The sequence below is a fragment of the Tamandua tetradactyla genome, chromosome 21 (genome assembly GCF_023851605.1).
Source record: "Tamandua tetradactyla isolate mTamTet1 chromosome 21, mTamTet1.pri, whole genome shotgun sequence".
NCBI classification, from domain to species: domain Eukaryota; kingdom Metazoa; phylum Chordata; class Mammalia; order Pilosa; family Myrmecophagidae; genus Tamandua; species Tamandua tetradactyla.
This window is the reverse complement of record NC_135347.1, coordinates 22,505,381-22,528,289: the sequence shown is the minus strand read 5'-3', so window position 1 is coordinate 22,528,289 and position 22,909 is coordinate 22,505,381. Positions and strand designations below refer to the sequence as shown.

The following is a 22,909-nucleotide window of genomic DNA, read 5'->3' as shown; positions in this document are numbered from 1 at the left end:
CATTCTACTTCTAGAATTCTCTTTTTATCTTCATTTTCCTTCTAGAACTCTCTTTTTATCATTTCACAACCAAGGTATCCAGAGCCTTCATACTCTCTATATTTTGCTTGCTAATTCTGGACTTAACCATGTAAGTGGAAGGGTCTGCTCTAAATTAAATCTAAGACACTCTCCTTTTAACCTTAAAGCAGTTTCACTAGATGATCTTTTTTAAATTGATAAGGTATCCATCACAAAATTCTTTATACAAATTTAAGAATTCAACAAAATTTCTTGTGCCTAATAACATCCTTGCTCAGCTGCATAGGCAAGCTAAGAAGATAATATGTGAAACAGAGTGATTCTGAAATCTTTGCATTTTGATTTGTGTTATGGTACAATATAATGAAAATTGCTTTTGACCCTGCCAAGTGGAACCTCAAGGACAAAGTTTTATCATTTTCTTTTCCAGAAAATTGATGTAAAGATTAAATTTACTTTGGAATGTCCAAATGCTTCAGCAACTAAGAAAAAAAAGATTGATTTTTCATATAGATGTTATGTAATTAAGTTCTAATTTCATAAAGGAGCTGATCAAAAGTGGTGACCACACTGAAATGTTCCCCAGTGTCAAACAACTACTTGTAATGCTTTTAGAGAGAAAAACTCCCAGGTATATTTCCTGTGTAACTTGAATTAGTTTCCATACTAATATTCTCACTTTTATTCTTAAAAAAGAATTATAAATCTAGTATTTGTACAGTTATACCTCTTTTATGTTTCTGTCACTCTGAGCTTGTCACATATTGCCCCATGTTTTAGTTTTGGAGTGAAGATCTACATAACAGATGCTACTGGCGCCTTCTCATATTCCTTCTGCAAGCACTGGTTCTGAAACCCTTCCTATTGTAAGCACCTGTGACTCTCAGCCAGAGGGTATTCTTAGCCCAAGAGCATGTCTGGCCTGCATTTGGTGGTGACTAGAAACGCCAGGAAATTAGAAGCTTGAAAGGAGCCCTTGGCCAATAATAGAAAGGCCTTGGCTGATAAATTTCTTTTTCCCTTGGGGAGATAACTCTCAGGCACACTCTATGCCATCTTCCAGAGATCTCAAATGGGACCCCAGTTTCCCAGGGTAGTAATGTATGCAATAACACATCCTGTAAGGCCTTTCTTTTCCTTTCTCTTTTTCCTTCCCCACACCACCTTAGAGTGCTTCCTGAGATAACCTTCTAAATGAACTACTTGTGTAAAATCCCTGCCTCAGAGTTTACTCTGGGAACTTACAACCTAAAATAATCTATATCTGCAGGGACTCAAACAACTATTTATGCACTTCTGTTTATAGAAGCTTTATTCACAACAGCCAAAAGGGGAAAACATCCCAAATGTCCATCAACAGATGAATGGCTAAGCTATATACAGTATATCCATACAATGGAATACTATTCATCCATAAAAAGGAATGAAGTTCTGATACATGCTACACTATGGATGAACCTTGAAAACATTATGCTAAGAGAAATAAGCCAAACACAATAGGACACACATTCTTTAATTCCACTTATATGAAATATCTAGTTGAAGCAAATATATAGAGACAGAAAGTAGGTTTGAGGTTACCAAGGGCTGGAGGAGGGGTAGAAGAGAAATGAAGAGTTATTGCATTGCTTCATGGGTAAAGATTTTCTGTTTTGGGTGAAAAAAAAGTTTTAGTAATGGAAGGTGGTGATGCTAGCATTACATTGTCTAAGAATTTAATGTCACTGGAATGAACACTGAAAAATGATTCAAGTGACAAATTTTAGATTATATATATGATACCACAATATAAAATAACCATCAAAATAATCTATATCTTAAATGTGCAATGACAGGTCCCATGCTTACACTGACATTTTTGCATCTCTCATAATACCAAAGGCAATACTTTCCATGGGAAATGTGGCATTTATGATGATGAAGAAAGCATCTAACATCTACTAACTACATCCTTTATGTCATGTGCTATGCTGGACCCTTTATATCCCATTGACCTTATAAAGTAGATGCTATTATTGAAGGCACAGACTTTGTCTATCCAGTTTGTTGTTAAGCTCCTAGAACAGCACCAAAAACATATTGGCACTCACTAAATACCTGTGCCATAAAACCTTTTGCAGGTGATGTAACAGTGACTTAGAAAGGTAAGTAAATAACTTGCAGTTGGTCCTGTAGCTGCAAATGCAGAGCTGATTCCAGAGTTCAATCTCATAACCATGCACTATATTAGAAGATGATCTAGATGAAGAAGAGGAGTAGAGTATATTTAATTATTTATTTGCTCTGGGTTTGTTGAGAGATTATATATTAAAAGAGTTCGTATATTTGTTATCACACACAAAAAAATGCTGCATTACTTTCATTCTCATTTACTGCTTATACTAGTCATAACCCTTTTGCATCCTTTCCTTTCCTTTCTCTTAGCACCTCCTGAAAAAGTACATTCATGTGTCAGGCTATATCTGCCCTTTTGATGGTGAATATGTCCCAATCTTTAATTTGGTGATTAACATGTGTCCCAATCTCTGGAAGTCTCCTACTTGTCTAATAGCTGGTTCTCAGCTGAAAAGTTATGAAGGCAGAATAATTTAACTTATCTATGCTAGGTAGAGCAGTAAATGTTTCTCCTTTTCCATTAAAACAGATAATACAGAGGCGGGCAGGGCCAGGGGTGGGTAGTGGCAATATCTATTTTCGCTTCAGTATAAATTAGTACTTTAAGAACATTTTTTTTTCTATTACTGATGCATATTTTTGAGCTATCTGTACTTGACTTTTCCAATAAGTTAATGATTTTCTAGTCCATCAGTGGAAACCTATTTATTTTTGCTGGCCTATTAATGAGTTTAATTTTGTTTAAAAATAAAGAACATTATTGATTAAGCATTTAAAGAAACAATAATTGAAAACTACACATATGAATGAGCAAAATCTTAAAAAATGTATATACATATATGAGCTAAATTTAAAGTCAACTAAAAAACAGGTCTTTGTGGTTGTTGAAATGATGCTCCTAAAGTCCCATGACTTTTAATAAAAATACTAATAACAAATTCTAAATCAATTTCTTTTCAAATATTTTAAATATTAAAGGTTAATCTGTTTCAGTGAACTATCCTGGACAGAGTGACATGTTGTAAATAATAGACAAACTCTAAGAATAAGAACTGTATGTTACAAATGTAATATTTAAATAATGGCTCACAGCCACATTGCATGCAATTCTGTAAGTAATTAGGCACACAAGGGAAAAATGCAACACTAACTTCTATTGTAGAACTTTACCCAAGAAATGGATTTTGTGGAGGAGCAGGCAATTACATAAAAAGACTCTTTGGAAGGCTTTAAAGTCTTTGATTCTTGAGCAGCCCATCTGCCCAACACCTAAGAACAATTACTTTCTTTTATATAAAGTTTATGAGCCAAATGTGAAACATTTGAAAAACATATAGAAATAATTTATCTAGTTAATAAGCTCTCAGAAGGCTTTAATTATAAATATGAAATGAATCTCTGGTAAATAAAACTGGATATAAAAGAGCATATTATTTATCATAAGTTTATATTTTTCACTAACACTCATTTTCTGTAAAAAAAGTTTCTTCAATTTCAAAGCAGTATTTTTATAGGGGGAAAAGACATTCAATTTTGTATTTATAATGAGAAATTGATACCCAACATAACCAACCCTTTTTCTTATCACATAATGATTGATACTCCTCATGTTCCAAGAAGTTAAGGAGCAAAAATGTAGGAGGATATGCATGGCTTTTTTTCAAAACATGTTGGCAGTCACTCTTTTAAATTCACCTGCTCTTATAACTGACCTCATTTGGCTTCTAGATATTATAAGTCCCAATATTTTAAGGATGACAAATGATATTATAGAATGACTAAATATTTCAACACCTATAGACCCTTTAAAATGTTTCAGACTACCCTGGGAGAAGAGGTTCTGGGATAGTGTCAAGCATAACAAAGGAAATTCTAAATAATAATTAATATGAGAAAATACAAATGCTATTTTAGCACTACTGTAGGAAACGTGTGTATATCTTAAAATCGGTCAAAGAGGAGCAGCATGTAGAAACACATAAAGAGGAAATAGGACTCTTGTGAGGCATGCTCAAACTCTAACGAAAGCTTTTCACGAAGATTAAAGATGCAGTGGGAAAAAAGAGTCTTTGACTAGCTTTGCAGGGAAATACATATACAGTAGTAATCCATCACACCCTTAGTGGTGAAGCATTTATTCTTTCAAATCTTTATTTACTTAAAAGAATTTGACTATAGGATTAGATCCAATAGACAAAAAGCTACTTTGATTTTTTTAAACTTAGCAAAGAAGACACCCCCTCCCCCCAAAAATATCCACTAGAGGTTCCTTTTGAAGAGGTTATCTGCATTTTTAAATAATATTATATTAAAATTTTATATACAGAAACCCAACAATTAATGCTGCTTCTAAATGATCTTATATGCTCAGATTTATGGAAGGCAGGTAGCTTATATATTTATTTAGCTCATTGATCAGCAACTTTCAAAACTTTATTTTCTGGAAAGGACAGAGACTATAGAGAAATAGGCATTGGTTTTAAAAGGATGGATATCTAACATTATTACTCTGAGAAGAGCAGAAGGCAGGTATTCCTAATCTTCCAAGTAAGGTTTTTTCAACCATTATTTAGCTATGGGCCTGCCTAAAAGTATAAAAATCATCACTGTAAGTGCATGCAACTGTTTGTAAAAAAATGTGCTTTTAATATCAAAGTTACATATTCTAACTACCTCTCTGGAAGAAGAATTTCTTGTTAAAGCAGAATTCTTTCAAACATAAACTGACAACAGGAAAAGGAAAACATTCTTCTTGTCTAGGAGTGAATATTCTAAGGCTCTCTATATCATACAGTGCTATTTTACCATCTACTCTTCTTTACATAGTTCAGCAGTAGGGAAATACCACAAGGCAATGAAGGGTGAAATCTCTCTCTTCCTCAAAGGAACTTGCCATGTTGGTGGTGAAAAGAAACTCACTCAATATTGAAAACTGAAGACAGATACAATAGAAAGTCTTCAGAGAAGAATTCATTTTTAAGTGGCTTGTCCTTTTATTTCTTTGGGTGTAGGATAGAGGAATTGAAGCTAAGAGCTTCCAGAAGCCTAAGTCAAATTATTCTTTGGTTTCTGATTTTTCCTGACACTCTAGTCTCATTACTTAAAATGAGCCACATTTGTTTAACATTTTAAAATCTGATAAATTAACCTAATAATGGTCTAAAATACCTTTTACTATTATGTAGTAGGAAAACTAAGTATTATAAAAACAATGTATAATTATGATAGCATAGATCAGCTCGCAATAGGAACAATAACATTTATATATATATATATATATATATATATATATATATATATATATATCATTAACGAGTATACTCCTCCTTGAGTAAAATTGTTATGATATAAGGATGTCTAGAAGCTTAAGCAGTTCTTAGATTTTACTGTCAATGTAAAATATTGATTCATTGAAAATATTAACTTGGTATAAAAGGCAAAAATAGGTGTTGGACTCTGCTATTTGCATAACATAAAGTTTCCAAGAAACTTTTACTGATAAGTTTGTGAGAGGAGTTAGAGAGAAATCAGTAGCAGAGAGACTTGCTCCACCCTCCTCTTTCATGTGAGTATAAAAAGGCAAAATGGTTCTGTGATAACCACTCCAAAGGGGATAGAGTCCAGGGAAGGGAGAGAGATGGGAACAAACAGCTGCAACATTTTTATTTCCTATTTTTCTATATTTCTAAACCTATAGAGCCTGGATTTATATGTATTCTGTCTGAAAATTATGTTCCCAATGACCTCATATAAATTCCAGAAGAAAACTTACTCTATCAGCAAAGTCTGTTTTTACTCCTTCTAAAATATACCTCAAAACCATCCACTTTTGTCTCTCTCTATGGCCATGCTCCAGTGCGGGTCACCTTCAGCTCTCCTTGGACCACACAAACAATCCCAAATAGTTTTCTCCACCTCTAGCCCATTCTGCACACCGCAGCCAAAGTAAAATTTTTTAGACAGTAATTCTGATCACACTTCTCTCCTACCTAGTACCCTTCAATGGCTTACCATGGCATTTAGAATAAAGGCCAAGTGCATTACCTTGCCCTACATAAGTCCAGTCCTAGTCCACCTATCTAACTTCTCATGCCTTCCCCCTACCACTTGGTTTGTGTTGGTCCCCCCTCAGTTCCTTCAACACATCAAATTCTCCCCCTGAAGGGCTCTGTGGGTGCTATTCCCTCAGTTTCTTTACCCACCTCTAATTGCAGTTAGCTCCTTCCCATCTTTCAGGTCTGAACTTAAATATTCCCTTTTAAGAGACGCCTTCTTAAATAACCCTACAGAAAGTTGGGCTCTACCTATTTTGTTGGTTTTTTTTTTTCTTCCTGTCATGGAATCTTGGAAATTTCCTTAAATGCTTTTGTTACTTGAATTGCTCATGTAATTATGCATTGCTTATTCTTAGCTGCTGTCCCAGTGCCTGGGACAGTATGGAGGACATCCAATAAGCATTTGTTAAATGACTGGATGCAAGGGAGGGAAGTGAGTTGAATAGAATGTCTGGCAATGTCCTGAAGTTCTTCTACTCTTGACTTAGCTGCATTACCTATTAATATTTAATTATGACCTACACTACAAGTTGTTAGTGCATGGATATCTATGAAAGGTAACTGGTTTACAGGAATCAGTACTTTATTGATAAATACTGGAAAGCCACATCTAGTTTTCTGAAAAAGTTTTATTTTTACTAGTTTATCAGTATGTTCTATCTTGACATTTTTCTATTGATTGTTCAGGTATCTTTGGGAATTTAGTTCTCTTTACCATTTTGAAGCGCTGGGTAAAATGTAAATTGAGAAATTTTTCCTTAGGGCTATGTGTTGTGTCTTAGTGGTCAGTGTGAACTATTATTTGTGGTTGAACTAGGCAGTTGGCTGAACTGAGAAGCACAGGAAAACCCAAGTGATCAATATTTTTGATACCATGCCAGTTGAACACCTGAACAGACGAGGGTGTGATGTTGGCCTGAAGTAGAGCCACTTGATAACGCTTTTGCTTTAAAATATGTAAGAAGCCTCCTTACCATCTTCATTGTTGATGATGTCAGAGGATTTTTTGAATTGCATAATTTAGACATGTATCTTTGTACTTTATTGCACAGCAATTTATTTCTACTCCTTGCAAACATGACTTCATTCTAGTATTCCTAATTTAAAACAGACATCTCTAGAATAATATGGTTAATTTCTGTTAAAACTGAAAGGCACCTGAGGCATGAAATTCTATGTAATAATACTTATCCACATGTTTACTCCATAGATATGTCACATGTTCACATTTTACATTCATTAGAAATATAAATTTAAATAAAGTATCAATGCTAATTCTATTAGAATAATTATCACTTGGTGTTATACTCACTTCTTTTTGCATCTGTCTTGATATATAGGCACCTCTCAAATTAATGAATATCAGGGATCACTGGATTACTTATTAAAAGTACAGATTCTGGATCCCACCTGCATATGATTCAGTAGTTTTAGGGTAGGAGCTTGGTAATTTGGATGCTGGTTGAAATAGGTACACATGCTAGAAAACACTGGTCTAGACTTTCCTTCTTGGCAGAAGTATTTTATCTAGCACCTTCTGATGTCTCCTTCAGCACTTTGCATATTACCTGGCATCTTGTAGGCATTAATAAATTTTCACTGAATTAATTGTTCACATGAATAAAAGTTTAGTTCAAGCTTTTATAGATATCTATAATAGAATGTTTTCTATTATAATATATCTTCTGAATAGCAGTATTAATTAATTATAGTTTTTTTTAAGAAGTGCATTTAAGGAGTATGTTTGTGCTTAAATCTTCTAGGAAAGTTCTCTTTGCTACTCACTTTATTTCATGTGGTTCCATTAAATGGTTTGAAATAAAGTCCTGACTGTTATCTACTAAACTCTCAACCCCAAGTATATTTAATAAAATAAATTTGATTTCTTTTAGAAGCATAATCAGCTCTCAAATCACTGTTGCATATGATGAACAGATTTTTAAGAATCAAAGAATAAAAAATGAATGTGATTTATTTCAAAATAAGAAATATATGCAACAATAAATTTAAGAGAAACTAGAAAGAAAAACAGAGGGAAAAGCATAAACAATGCTTAAAATCCAAATTACTTCTAAGCCTATAAAATCTAACAGTGCCAAAAGCAATGAGTCAGCTAAGGAAGATGCAGTATGTCTAGTTTATTGTTGATTGTGGATATAAACTAGGAATTCTAGGAATTGGACTTAAGTTAATGGTTATTATGAAAGACGACTGGATATATGAATAGTTTGAAGAGTGAAAACTGAATGGTATCAGAAGTGGCAGAGAAGATAGGATAAGACTTAGAATCAAAAGATACAAGTTTGAAGTCCAGCAATGTGACTTTGGCAAGTTACTCTTAAAAAGTCTCACTTTTCCTATCATAGATATAGAATAGTATTGAATTTATGAACTTATTTTGAGGACATACTATAATCTATGTTAATGGTTGACTGTTATATTTGGATAACCATTACTGAGGAACAGAAATAGGACCAATAGGTAAAGAATGAGATGGGACTTGGGAAATAGCTACATTTGCAATCCTATCCCATTTCACCAGACTGTGCAAAATTCACCCCCCCTCTGACACTATGCAATGTTATCTCCACACAAACAATATGGACAGTGTATTGCAATTATTTTCCACCTAATTATTCTTTCTTTTGATCTAGTAGGCTAATTTTATTTTATGACTTGCAAACAATAAAAATGGTCACTTAAATTGGGCCTAAGGTAATGTGAGTTGATAAGCATCTCAGGTGTTCTTTTTTTTTTTTTTACATGGGCAGGCACCGGGAATCGAACCTGGGTCCTCTGGCATTGCAGGCAAGCATTCCTGCCTGCTGAGCCACCGTGACCTGCCCTCAGGTGTTCTTTTTATCAAGGAAAATGGAACTCAGAGAAATAGTATATCTAGATACCTTCTTGTCTTCCTAATTATTTCAAATATGGAAGGAATTTATGGTTAAATGTATAGATTTTAAATAATAGCTTATTCCCAAAATAGGCTTAAAATATAGTCACTGAAAAGTATCCAGTTTAGTTTTGTTGCTTTTTACCAATTTGTTTTTAATTCTGCTCATGTGTTTTCATCTTGACTTGGTACTATTCCATTTGTAAAGTGTGAGCTGATTGATGGATAGAATAACAGGGCCTCATTAAGAGTTAAAAATCTTTCATTTAGGGCCATCGTGGCTCAGCAGGCAGAATTCTCACCTGCCATGCTGGAGACCTGGGTTTTGTTCCTGGTGCCTGCCTATGCCAAAAACAAAACAAAACAAAACAACTTTCATTTATTTCAGATATGTCTCTCCTTAACTAACCTTGGTATTACATTTATTTGCATTTAAGATTCTCCAAGAAAGAAAAAAGATGGGAAGAAGAGGAAAGATTATGAACTCATATTTCACACAATCAGCTTCATATGTGAATTATATATAGGAAGCAGTTTGAATTTCTAAAGTGAGACGAAGGTTGTGCACACTTTTGAATGCAGAGGCTATTATTTTCCTACTATATAACAGTCTCAAGGAGTTGGTAAGTATTACCTGTCCTTTGATATCACCAATGTTACATTCAAGATCTGAAACACTGTGTTTTTTGTTTTGTTTGGTATCTGAAATTATTCTCTCTATAATTTTATCAGATTTGCTTTAACTCTATTACTTTGACAAATCCAGGCTTTGGGAAGAGAAGTATTTTCATTGTGAAATAATCTAAAAGTGAAATTTGAGCAGAAATGCTTTCTTAAAAATGACATATTAATCAACATATATTGCACTGCAGATTTCAAGGACAATAATTGTAGTTAAAATAATTTCTATGATTGCCATCCAATACATTAAATGAGCATTTGAAATAAATCAGCTTCTTTCTCACGACAGCAAAGTAGTCAATATGACAGATTAAGCAGACATGATATTGTGATACAAAAAAAACACTTTCAAATTAGTATCCCTAATATTAAAGTTAATTGAAAAATTCAGTTAACCCTTGAACATTTTTGAAAGAGGATAACTTCACCAAAGGTGTACTTTTTGAAACCAGGTACCCACATTACCCTTAAAAAGTTGCTTTCTCACTTTTTCTATTTTTTAATTTCATTTCTTCCCATCCTTTCACTAAGCACTTATTTTCCAGACTGGTTCTAGTTACCATATCTGAAATACATCCACTAAAGTTCTCATGAGGGGCACAGGAAGGTGGAGGTGGGGGAAAGGGGTCCCCAGCCATTGCTATGACACATTTCAGACTTCAGGGGATCTCAAGATCTCTTACTATGTATTTATTGTATTTCCTATAAAAATATAGTAATGCATTTTAAACCACTCTCCTTCTTATACAAGTTTTATCACATATTTTAATGTACTATGCAAAGTATACAAAGTCACATTAAAAGTATAAGTGCCAAATGTTGGCCTAAAACATAGTGCTCCCTTGATTGGAAATAAAGTCAGTGTTCTGAAAACCACCTTCAGGGCAGGTGGTTTGTGAAATGAGTTGTTCTAAGGAGGTTATTGATGCCACCTATCTACAGAAAGAATGGTCAGCAGATCAACAAGATGATGTCTTTTGTTTGGTAAGTTTTATGCACTTGTACAAAAAGATGCTGTTTAAATGAAAAGTGGTAGTTTTATATATTACCTAAATGTCTACTTTTTTACTGTAGATGCAAAGGTAGTCTAAGTTGGACTCTTTGGCTATGCATAAATAGCAGCCTTCGAGAATCAAGGACTCTTAAGCAATGATTTGAAGGTGATTACTATACTTTTAATATTGTCAGGAAACCACAGCAAAGGTATATAATTATTACTGACTTGCCTTAGCTTTTTTTAAAAAAAAGAAAACAAAACAATGAGTCCTTGATTTCCAAAACAACTTTACTACATATATACCTCAATATATATGCCTCATCTCAAAATACTGTGTAACATTTTTTTTAATAGTGTTGTCAGTGATAACAGAACACTTTCCACAGTGATAATTAAGACACTTCAAAAAAAGGTGAATATGCTTTCCAGGTTTGCCTTAAAAGCATTTTACACCCTAGTACTTTCAAAATAATAAGAAAGTAAAAAGGTATAGCAAATGGAATTACGTTTTTTTTTTCAACTTTGACAATTGTGCAAGATGTAAACATGTGAGCTGGAATAAAGGGCCATTTTCGGTTTACTAAACCAAGCAGGAATGTTAGGTAACACAGCTGAATAGAAATGCCAGCACCAGTCTGTCCAGTAGGTTCACAAGATTTCGTTCTACAGATCAGACAGAAAAGAGGAAGAAGCAATGGAGGGGAATCTAAGTGCATGTCACCATAGCAACCTGAGAGGGTGGGGGGTAGGCAGGAAACTGCATGCCACCTGCTAATCAATTAGAACTGTTTGTAAGCTCAATAAATCTTGGAGAATCCGAGTAGGACCGTAGATCCTGTATATATAAGGGTCAAGTAACATACACAAAATTAATTGGGAATTCTCTTTTCAACTTATAACACTCAGCCATATTGTTAACATTTTTATATTAATAATACTGTAGCTCATATCAGCAATTTGCTATATGCCATCTGCTTCAGAGAAACCTCTTCAGTTATTACTGCATAAGTATGGTAGCCATTTTTAAAGTTGCATTGATTTTAAGTTTTTCCTTTTAGTTTACATTCAATTGCAATATTGGATGAGTTTGAAAACAGATTGATTTTTTCAAATGCAGTATTTTATAATCCCTCATTAAGGCATCCTGCAGCTTCAATGTTTATAACTGTCTATTTTACACTCAGATCTGTTTGAATTCTTTATAGCTAAAAAAGTAATCATATCAACTATTTCCTCAGATACATTCATTTTGTGGGCAAGATTATTCAATATAATGTTGGAATAGGGTCAAAGAAGCTTGTAAGTAATGTAATTTACTATTTATTTCTTCTAAAATTATTCCTAGGGGCTAAGAATCCTCAAGTTTGCTGCTTTTCTTTTGCCCTCAGGCTAACTATTCCCCTTATACCACCTTCTACCTTGGCAGATCTAACAAATCTTTTGTGCTACTTTTCTTGAATTCAAAACTATTGATGACTGTACATTAGAAGGATGACAGATGTGTTACACAAAGGCTCCTATGTAGGTGAAAACTGTAGATGTGTTAAGCAGCCCATTATTTCCACAGTGCAGTGATCTGCTTGTGGAATTTTCTGAAAACATTTCCAAGGGACAAGACATCAGAGCCTCTACTCTTGTTTTATATTGACATTTGACCTAACACTGAACCAGTAAATCTCATGTGTAAATATGAGGCTGGTGGCAAGCCCAGTTTTCTAAATATTTACAATGGTAAACTCTCCAGGTTATAAATTACAACAGAAACAAGATGATCAGCTCTACTCACCATGAACTTATCTTCAACACTTATTTTTGTATTATATTAAGCAGTCTAGTAGGAGTTTAAACAGGGGCATAAAGCAACTCAAAGAGGAACAAAAGTGAAATTAAACAATTAATCACTGAAAATAACCATGACTAAGAAAAATGGCTGAAAAAAACCACAATGGCCAATGCTAGTGAGGAAAATGTTTCTTAAATTAAAAAAAAAAAAAAGTCGAGATAAAGCTGGGGTAACAAGTAAGTCCTATTATTAAGCCAAAAATCCATATTCTCATTTATAAATACAAAATGGTATGAATTAACTTTAGTGATAAAAACATGTTATTCAATATATTTGAAATATCCAATTTGCTCAGTCACCTATCGGTGAAGCAGGGATGCAAATCAGTCCTATCTCATTCAATCTATTGTGTGCAGCGACTCTGAGGATGTAACAAAGGACTCAGAAGTCAGTGTTAGACAGCGATTTTTGTCCTCTGGGAAACTCCACTTAACAGCCCTGAATATCATTAAAAGCCTGTGAGACTTTCATTCCAGAGCTGCTGCTGTAAAGCTGAGGAAGGAGCTTTCAAAATGCATGCACAGGAAGACAGATCTTTTTGCAGAATAATTCTAGTTGCCAAAAACGTGATAATCCTACTCTGACCTCCAATAGTATTTATCATCTGTCCATTCTAATAAAAAGATGGACTTTCATCATCATGCAATAACACTGTAAGCTCCTTGAAGGCAGAAACTGTGTCTGCATTTATTTCTATCCCTGTGGCACTTTGTGCACTGCTAGGCAAACAGCAGATGTGCAGTAAATACACAGTGAATTGAATTACAACATAAGATCACATACTTGTCCCCATCAGCAGAACCCTACATATCACTCACTGGCAATATTGAGATTACAGGGGTCACTGGCAGCACTCTGCCTAATGGTGTGCTGACTGACAGAGTAGAAAATCAAATCATGAAGGCTAGCATGACCTTTGAGTCAAGCACACAGGGTGTGCACTCACTGTAGCAACAAGGTCAAGATCAAAGTGACAAATGTCCAACCTTCTAGTGCATGGCTAGAGATCTGGACTGACCACATCTGATTATCTGCACAATTTCATCAGCATCACCTGTGAGTAATACTTTAGATAATAGTAGACAATGAGAGAGGAGCACAAACACAATCCAGAATGCAGCAAATACACCAGTTTGAAGAAGTACATTTGACAACAGGCTTGTGGATTTGTAAACCTGGCGATTAGACACAAAAACAACTGCTTTATGGTGACCTGAAATGGGATTAACATAAACCAGATAAGCATTAGAAATGCTTTAAAGAACCCAGTGAAGTACCATTCAAATGATACAGATGAGCTGTTAAAAAAAAGAAAAAAATCCTGGGAAAACAAAGAAGCTGACATCAACCTGCCTAAGAGTAATCAAGAAATGGGGCAGCTCATACTGAGAAAAACTAAGTGGGAAAACATGACTCTAGGCATCAAAGTCACTAGTATTTCTGAACCTAGGGTGAAAAGGACTATACGTCATTTATTTGTCTTTTAGTCACATGAGTCTACACAAATAGTAGTCAGAACTGGTAGCATTATCTATAAATATTAAGAACAAAAATAAATACACTGTATGTAAATATGTGTCTAAATGCTTTTTACCTTTAAAAATAACTTCTCTTTCAGGCATTGAAAAGCTCCTTTAATTGCTAAGAGAAATAGTCAGAGGGTGACTAAGGCACTGCAGTTTACATCTGCTCAGTGGTGATATATTAGTCTAATCTCCAGAGGACTCCCAACCTGATTTTCTCCATATGTTATCCATATGTTATATTACCATTAACATATCTTCTAGAAAACAGCCATATGCTTAACTTTTATACCTGAATAACAGTGGTCTTCTTTATCTTTTGATAGTTATCTCTTCTGCAGATTTGAAATGTTTATAAGAATTATATATGAAAATAACTATTTTTAAATCAGCTGAATGTAAAGCCCGTTATTCATAATATTTCATTTCAGGGACCCACAAACTTATTTTCTATAATACTAAAACTCTCAAGCTAGAATATCAAGATAGTATTATTATGTTCATTTGAATCAAACAGAATATTACATGAATTTTAGTACATCATTTCAACCAATGTTGCTAAATATGCTCTGAAAGTGGAGGATTTTCTCTTATTGATAACTGAATCATAGATAATCATCATCATCCTCATGATAGCAATAACACTTTATAATTACAAAATACTTGCTATATGCCAGGCATTGTGCTACAAGCCATACTATGTCATTTTTCATTTCACTTACAAGTAGTACATTCTTTATAGCTACATTATTTTGAGGTTGAAGTCATTGAAATTCTCAGTCACCACAATAGTGATTTTGTGCATCTATGATCCTGAAGATCTTGGTGATTCTAGGGCATGCAATATGCGAAAGAGTAAATAAATGATACGACTTTTTGCTTACTCTTTTTCCATTTTCTTTCTTCTGCTAGTCTCCTAACTACAAGAACCTCCAAAGACTCAGACCATGGATCAGAGAGGTCTAGGCTGATATGGTTTCAATGAATGCCTCTGTCTGGATGATTCTACCCATACAGTAGTATTGTGTATGTATATTTTTATTTTGGACTGCTTTATCATAGGAAATTCAGTCATTCTCTACCTTCAGTAGAGTCTCATTATTTCATGTCAGATTTTTGGGTCATCACCCTGTTTTTGGAATTTCCTATTTCCAACCATGTGAAATTATATAGAATAACTCTGTCATATACAGTCTCAGTTATTTCATTCTTGCTATGGCATATTCTTTTAAAAGCCAGAATCCTCTGTCTGTCTTTCAAAGTCTTTAGCCAACTAAATCTCATATGGCACTATATACTCCTTTCTGAAGGTCAGCCAATAAGGTCTGGAAAGAGCAGAGCCGCAAAGCTCAAGACACCTAGGGCAGACTGACGCGAACTTCATGGACTATGTTTCACCTGTTCCACGCTCTATTCCTGCCACAGATTATACTCTTCTGGTTGGGAACCAAGTAGGATAATAATAGGAATGATAGCAGCAAACATTCATTTAATGCTTACTATGTGCTAAGTACTATTAGAGTCACCTATTTAATCCTCACAAGCCTATGAAGTGGGAAATAGTATTAGTCTTGCTTTATGGATGATGAAATTGAGGCTTAGAAATATTAACTAACTTGCTCAAGGTCACAAAGCTAACCAGTAGCAGAGCTGGCATTGAACCTAGTCTATCTAACTCCAGAGCCCATATTATTGCTCCATACCTAATGCATTTTTATAATAAATTTTATTTGTTCTTACATTGAATATTCACTCTGTCATAGGCATTGTGATAAATATACAAAGAATAGGAAGACATGCATAGTCCTAACCAGTTTTTTGTATATGTATTTGTCTATATGTCCACCTTCTTCAAGTGTTCACTGATCTGTGAAATAGCAGAATATAGGCAGGGAGATAAGCATGCACAGTGCACAGAGGACTGATACCACTTGAGAGAACCAGGGAAGGCTTGACTAAGGGTGGTGCTGCTTAAAGGATCTTAAAAGATGGCAAGGTATTTGCTGGATGAGCAAAGATAGGGTCTCTTCTCCATAACATTTGCTAAGACAAGTACATGAGAAGCAGGACAGTCTATTTAAGAAAATGGAGTAGTTGGAGGGCAGGATATATGCAGGAGTATCATGAGCTGAAACTGGAAGAATACAGGAGACTTTCCAGAAAGGACCTTGAACAACTTGAGTTAGGCCATTTTCTGTTGTCAAAGGATCTTAAACTGGGGAGGCACATAATTACATTTGCATTTTAAAAGGTTTGCGGAAGTGGTTCTCAAACCTGACTGCACTTTAGAATCATCTGGAGAGCTTTTAAAGAAATTCTGTGGCCTGGGTTCCATCCTGAGAGATTTGGATTAATTTCACCTGAGGGAGTGCCTGGGCATCAGTATTTTTTAAAGCTCCCTAGGTGATTCATATATGCAGCTTAGGCTGAGAACCACAGCTTCTTGGTTTCTAGTGTGTAATTCATGAAAGTAAAAATGTACTTCACTAAACATTTGCCACACAAACAGCAAAACATATCCAGTGATCAGAAATAAGATTTCACCAAAGTATGATTCTAAGCAATTTCTCAAATAAAATTATTGCTAAATCAAGTGAGAATAAAACAACACTCATTTTTTCGCGTGTGATTACATTCCAGAGGTAAGGATTTTCTAGCAAGACGATGTGTGCCAAAATGCACTGGGTCTAAGTTACAGAACTAGATGGTGAAAGTGGAAAAGCCAGGGAATTTAGTGGGGTAAAAGGAAAACCAACCCCTCATCTTAAAGAAGAACTTTTTTAAAAATTCCATGATTCTCTCTCAATGCATCTTGGGGACAATAATTAAAAATCAATTGTATCTTTGCACTATTATACATAATCATGGCCAAAATATGCCCAACAATTGTAGAACACTCAGCTAAATTATATAAAGGAAAGATCTGCAGAAGTGAAAGTCATTCCAGACCTTGGATAGAATGACAGGTGCTCCACAGTTTCTTGGGAAGCTGCTAGGCACCTGCTGCAAGCATGTATTTTTATAGACACCTCAGCAAATGTTAAGGTCCTAATGCAAACTTTAGTGCCTAGGAACATTCCATGATTTGGGGTGCTTCCCTAGAGACTTTTAGTTCCATTAACACAAGGCTTGGTGGAGGAAGGATATAGTCCTGATCCCATGTTAGAGATATAGAAAGGGAAACTCTTGGCTGTCTTCAAGTTCACACCACATTTAAAAAGATAAGAACTTTTAGCATTGAGAGGACTAAAGAATTCAAGTAGACCCTAATTCAGCATCTTCCACACCCTTCTACCTCAATAGAGTTCACATGGCAGAACATAACTAAATTATTTCAGAAGTTAAAAGACAGGAAGATAGAATTTGTGAGCTTCACTCAATGACTGATATGACTAAAAATTATATTAACTGCTGGCCCTTGGCACTTGGCCTTTTCTGGTCTGACTGCTGGCTTTCTCAGGGTTAAGGGCTGCAGTAGCCCTGAAAATGGTTGTTGCCAACCCAAAGGTGCCCATGACGGTCACTGCCTGTGGAAGGCTAATAGACACAGATATTTCTGTATGGAGCTTCTACCTCTTGGCACAGAGCTGAAGGCATATGACTCTGGGTATCGGCGACACCAGCAAATCTACTGAGTACCCATGATTGCTCTCTGAATGTCTAACTCACTGGGCCCTTCTCTGCTACCATGGTCCCTCAAATATTTAATGTGAATTTTAAAGGAAAAACAAGAATTTGTTCTCTTGGAGAGTTCAGAAGAGAAGTGAAGGGGAAAGACCATGGCATTCAAGGCTTGCCAGAAACAGGTCCCATGGCCTTTTTTTTTCTTTTTTTCATTTTAAAAGGAAATACTGACATAGAATCATTGTTATTTAAAAATACATTAAAAAAACATGTATTAGTATTACTATCTAGCAGGTAGATACTAATCATCAGTTGCATAGGGCTTCTTGAGGTTGACATACAGAACTGGATTCTCAATCTGAGAAGACATAGGCCAGGGCTTCCCAAACTGCTGTTGCAAACTTTTTGGTCACATTTGGCCCACCCTGCTAATTTCTCTATTCCTGGCTGTTCTGTAACCATGGGTGTGTTAGTATCAACATAAAGAAAACAAATTCTATGATTTTACCCACAGCCATTTTTTCCAAACCCGTGTCCTCCACATCTCTATGTATAACTTCTGCACTAATCAAATGGGTCTTCTTGGCAGTCACCAAACTTGACCTATAAATACAAATCTATCTGCAAACCATTACTGATGCTAAGCCTACTTCTTCCTCATTTGCTATGTAATCATTAATTGTTCAAACTTTACCACCTTCCTGAAGTGTTGCCCATCATATCAGCTTTTAGTGACCACCAAAGGGAAAAATCTGGGTTTCAGTTAGGGTTTTTCTCACTACAATCCCTTTATCCATTGTCCCTTTCTCTGCCTTCACCTATGCTCCCAAATTCATCCATTCATTTCCTCAATTTGGGTCCCCTTTCTCCCTCATTGTCAGACCCCATTCATCATAGAGCACCATGAGCTTTACCAGTATGCTTATGTAATATTTTTCTCAGCCTTCCCTTTCTCTCCATCCCTACTTTCACAGCCTTCATTTGGTTCCTCATTTTTTTTAACCTAATCAAGTGCAATCATTCCAGTTAATCTTCCCATTTCCAATTTATGCTCCTTCCAATCTATCCACTCCTCCAGTGATTGATAACCTATGGCCAAGAGCCAAACTCTGCCTACTGTTTGTTTCTGTACACAGGCATACCCCAGAAGTCAGTGCCAGACCACTGCAATAAAGGCAACTATCACAATAAAATGAGTCACATGAATTTTTTTGTTTCCCAGTGCATATAAAAGTTATGTTTACACTATGCTGTAGTCTAAGTATACAAAAGAATTATGTGTAACTAAATAATGTATTTAAAAATACATCATCTGAGCCCTCAATGAGTCATGATCTTTTTACTGGTGGAGGGTCTTGCCTCGATGCTGATGGCTGCTTACTGATCAGGGTTGTGGTTACTGAAGGTTGGGGTAGCTGTGGCAATTTCTTGAAAACACAAATGAAGTTTGCTGCATCACCTGACTCTTGCTTTCATGAAAGATTTCTCTGTAGTAGGCAATTTCCTTTCAAAATTGGAGTCAATCCCCTTAAAACCTGTCACTGATTTATGAAATAAGCACATACAATATTCTAAATCCTTTATTGTCATTTCGACAATGTTCATAGCATCTTTACCAGAAGTAGCTTCCATCTCAAGAAAGCACTTTCTTTGCTCCTCCAAAGAAACAACTCCTCATCCATTCAAGTTTTATCATGAGATTGCAGCAATTTAGCTGCATTTTCAGGTTCCACTTCTAGTTATAGTTCTCTTGCTGTTTCCATCACATCTGTAGTTACTTCCTCCACTGAAGTCTTGAACCCCTCAAGTCATCCATGAGTGTTGGAATCAACTTCTCCTAAACTCCTGTAAATATTGATATTTTGACTTCCCATGAATCAAGAATGTTCTTAATGACACCCAGAATGGTGACTCCTTTCCAGAAGGTTTTCAAATTACTTTGCCCAGATCCATTGGAGGAATCACTATCTATGGCAACCTTAGCCTTACAAAATGTATTTTTTAAATAATAAGACTCAAAAGTTAAAATTGCTTCTTGATCCTGAGCTAAAGAATCATTGTACATCTCCTTTAGACGTCTTGGGTGACCAGGTGCCTTGTCAATGAACAGTAATATCTTGAAAAGCATCTTTTTTTTTTTTTTTTCTGAGCAGTACATCTCAATGGGAGGTTTAAAATATTCAGTAAACCATGTTGTCAACAGATGCGCTGTCATCCACGTTTTGTTGTCCATTTACAGAGTAGAGTTAGCAGAATTCTTAAAGGGCCTAGGATTTTCATAATGGTAAGTGAGCACTGGCTTCAACTTAAAGTCCCCAACTGCATTAGCTTCTAACAAGAGAGTTGGCCTGTCCTTTGAAACTTTGAAGCTAGGCATTGACTTTCTTTATCTAGGAAAGCCCTAGATGGCATCTTCTTCCAACAGAAGGCTGTTTTGAATACACTAAAAATCTCTTGTTTAGACGTAGCCATCTTCATGAATGATCTTAGTTAGATCTTATGGATAATTTGCTGCAGCTTCTACATCAGCACTTGTTGCTTCATCTTGTACTTTTATGTTATAGAGATGGTGTCTTTCCTTAAACCTATAAACCAATCTCTGCTAGCTTCAAATTTTTCTTCTGAAACTTCCTCACCTCTTTCATCCTTCATAGAATTGAAAAGAGTTAGAGCCTTGCTCTGGATTAGGCTCTGGTTTAAAGGACTGTTGTGGCTGGTTTGACCTTTGATGGAGACCACGAAAACTTTCTCCATATCAGCAATAAATCTGTTTCTCTTTTTTACAATTTGTGTGTTCACTAGAGTAGCACTTTTCATTTCCTACAAGAACTTTTCCTTTGTCTTCACAACTTCACTGTTTGGTACAAGAGGCCTCGCTTTCAACCTATCTCAGCTTTGACACACCTTCTCTAGCTTAATCATTTCTAGCATTTAATTTAAAGTGAGACAGGTGAAGCTTTTCCTTTCACTTAAACACTTAGAGGCCATTGTTGGGTTATTAACTGGTCTAAATTCAATATTACTGTGTCTTAGGAAAAGAGAGCCCAAGGAGAGGGAGTGAGATGGGGGAATGGCCAGTTGGAGCAATTGGAACGCATACAACACTTATTAATTTTACCATCTTGTATGGGCGCAGTTCTTTGGACCCCAAAACAATTACAACAGTGTATCAAAGATCTCAGGTAACCATAATAGATATTATTACAATGAAAAAGTTTGAAATATCACTAGAGTTAGCAAAATATCATATGGAGACCCCAAAGTGAACGCATACTGTTAGAAAAAATACACCATAGACTTGCCTGACAATAACTGCTACCAATCTTCAATTTGTAAAAAATTCAATATCTGTAAAGTGTAATAAAGCAAAGCAACTGTATAAAGTTTAATCAGAATATAGCCACACCCATTCATTTATGTATTGTGTATGACAGTTTTTGTATTACAGTAATGAAAGAAACCAGATGGCCTGCAAAGCCTAAAATATTTACTATTTGTCTCTTTACAGAAAAAGTTTGCCAACCTGCTATTGCCAGGATGCTTTTGAATAAAAAATACATCTGACCATGTTGATTCCATGTTGAAAAAACTTTGGAGGCTATATTTCGTGGTGAGGAATCAAATTAGGGTTTCCAAATGCAGCATTTCTGGTCACCTAAATAAACCCCTGATCTTTAAGTGTTTCGCATATTCATATCAACTCTGTCCATCTATTCTTTTGCTCATGCCATGTGTTTTGCATATCATGCCCTTCAATTGAAGAATTTCTTCCTCCAGGTTCAGTTCATGTATCACCTTTACCATGTAGCTTTGCTTGACTGCTCTCAACAGTGGGATACTCCCTATACAGCTTTATTTTATAACATTTTAAAATTTGTCTCTGTGGCATTTTTCACTTAATATTTCATTCATTCATCTATTTACACATCTGGTTGCCTTGTTAACTCATCATGTCTTTACATGCCTCTCCCCACCCCTGCCATGGATGGCTCACAAACTGACACTCAGTGATTATTCAAATATTTGTGTAAGACAATGTTGACTGCTTTTAGATGGATAAACCAAATTTCCTAAGAATCAGAGTTATTAGAAAAGTATATAGAGACTTTGTGACCCAAAGTATTCAGACAGAAGCCAGATAAGGGCCTATTAGAAATATTGTAGGACAAAATAAACTGTTTTTAAAATCAGAGGCTACCATGATAATCTCATTAAAATTAAAGATCCTCTGATCTGATCACATCCCCCATAAACCTGTTTAAGGTCCTCAGATTAAGATTTCCCACTGTAGTGAACACATACTGAGGTGAAGTTAAACTGCACCATCTTTTTCAATTCCAAGATTCAAAAATTCAAGGTTGAGAAATCATTCAGAATTCTGTTTTCTAAAATGCTTATGCAAGACAACAATCTCATTGCTGATTTTTAAAAATTTCTAAACAATTGAGAAATTGTCTATACTGTATCTGATTCTAGAAAGAGAATTGCTAGAATCAACAGGTGTTTGTGGTATCAACCAGTGATACACTGCACATCAGAGAGTGCCCACAGGGGTGCATGTTGCCTGTGTGGCTGGATGCCTAAGTAATTCCAACACATTCATATGCACTAAAACAGATCTGGGCATTAGCATACACAATTTTTATTTCTTTTTCCATTTAAATTTGTTTTCCATTATGTTACATGTGATGAATTACAAAGCAAAGTAAGAGATCTAATATATACTGAACTTTCACTATGAACAGGTACTTTACATATGTTGGTGCATTTAATCCTTAATAAAATTGTATGAGATAAGTAACATCCCATTTTATAGGAAAAGGAATAAAGATTCAGATAGCTTGGGAAGTTTCCTCAAAGTCATGCTATTAATAACATTTAAAATTGTCTGAATTAGTTATTGTCTCAGGAACATGCTCTCCTAAGTATCTGTGGGTTCCATGATACAGAGACAAATGATTTAAATTTTATAACCATAAGACAATAACAAAAATTTTAAAATATCACTAAAAATGTACCAGGAATAAACGTCTAAGAGAAATCAATGAAGGTTTTATGGCCTTGTTTATATTGAGGCTACTATTATTTTGAAATAGTTTTAAGAGTTTCTCCTAGGTGCCTACCTTCAAAATCACTTATATTCATGCCAAAAAA

General features: G+C 35.1%; 1 protein-coding gene and 1 long non-coding RNA gene across 3 annotated transcripts in view; one reads left to right on the top strand and one right to left on the bottom strand.

Annotated features, from left to right (window-relative positions):
- The window catches only part of FBXL17 (F-box and leucine rich repeat protein 17), a 574,971-nt gene that overhangs the window by 69,626 nt on the left and 482,436 nt on the right, over positions 1–22,909 (bottom strand). The gene's annotated exons all lie outside the window — the stretch shown is intronic.
- On the top strand, positions 50–21,457 carry LOC143665526 (uncharacterized). 2 transcript variants are annotated; one of them, XR_013167033.1, is made up of 5 exons: positions 50–130; positions 9,525–9,710; positions 15,044–15,157; positions 20,789–20,937; positions 21,264–21,457. It is a non-coding gene; the product is annotated as an uncharacterized LOC143665526 (long non-coding RNA). The 2 variants fall into 2 exon arrangements; XR_013167034.1 differs by lacking the exon at positions 20,789–20,937.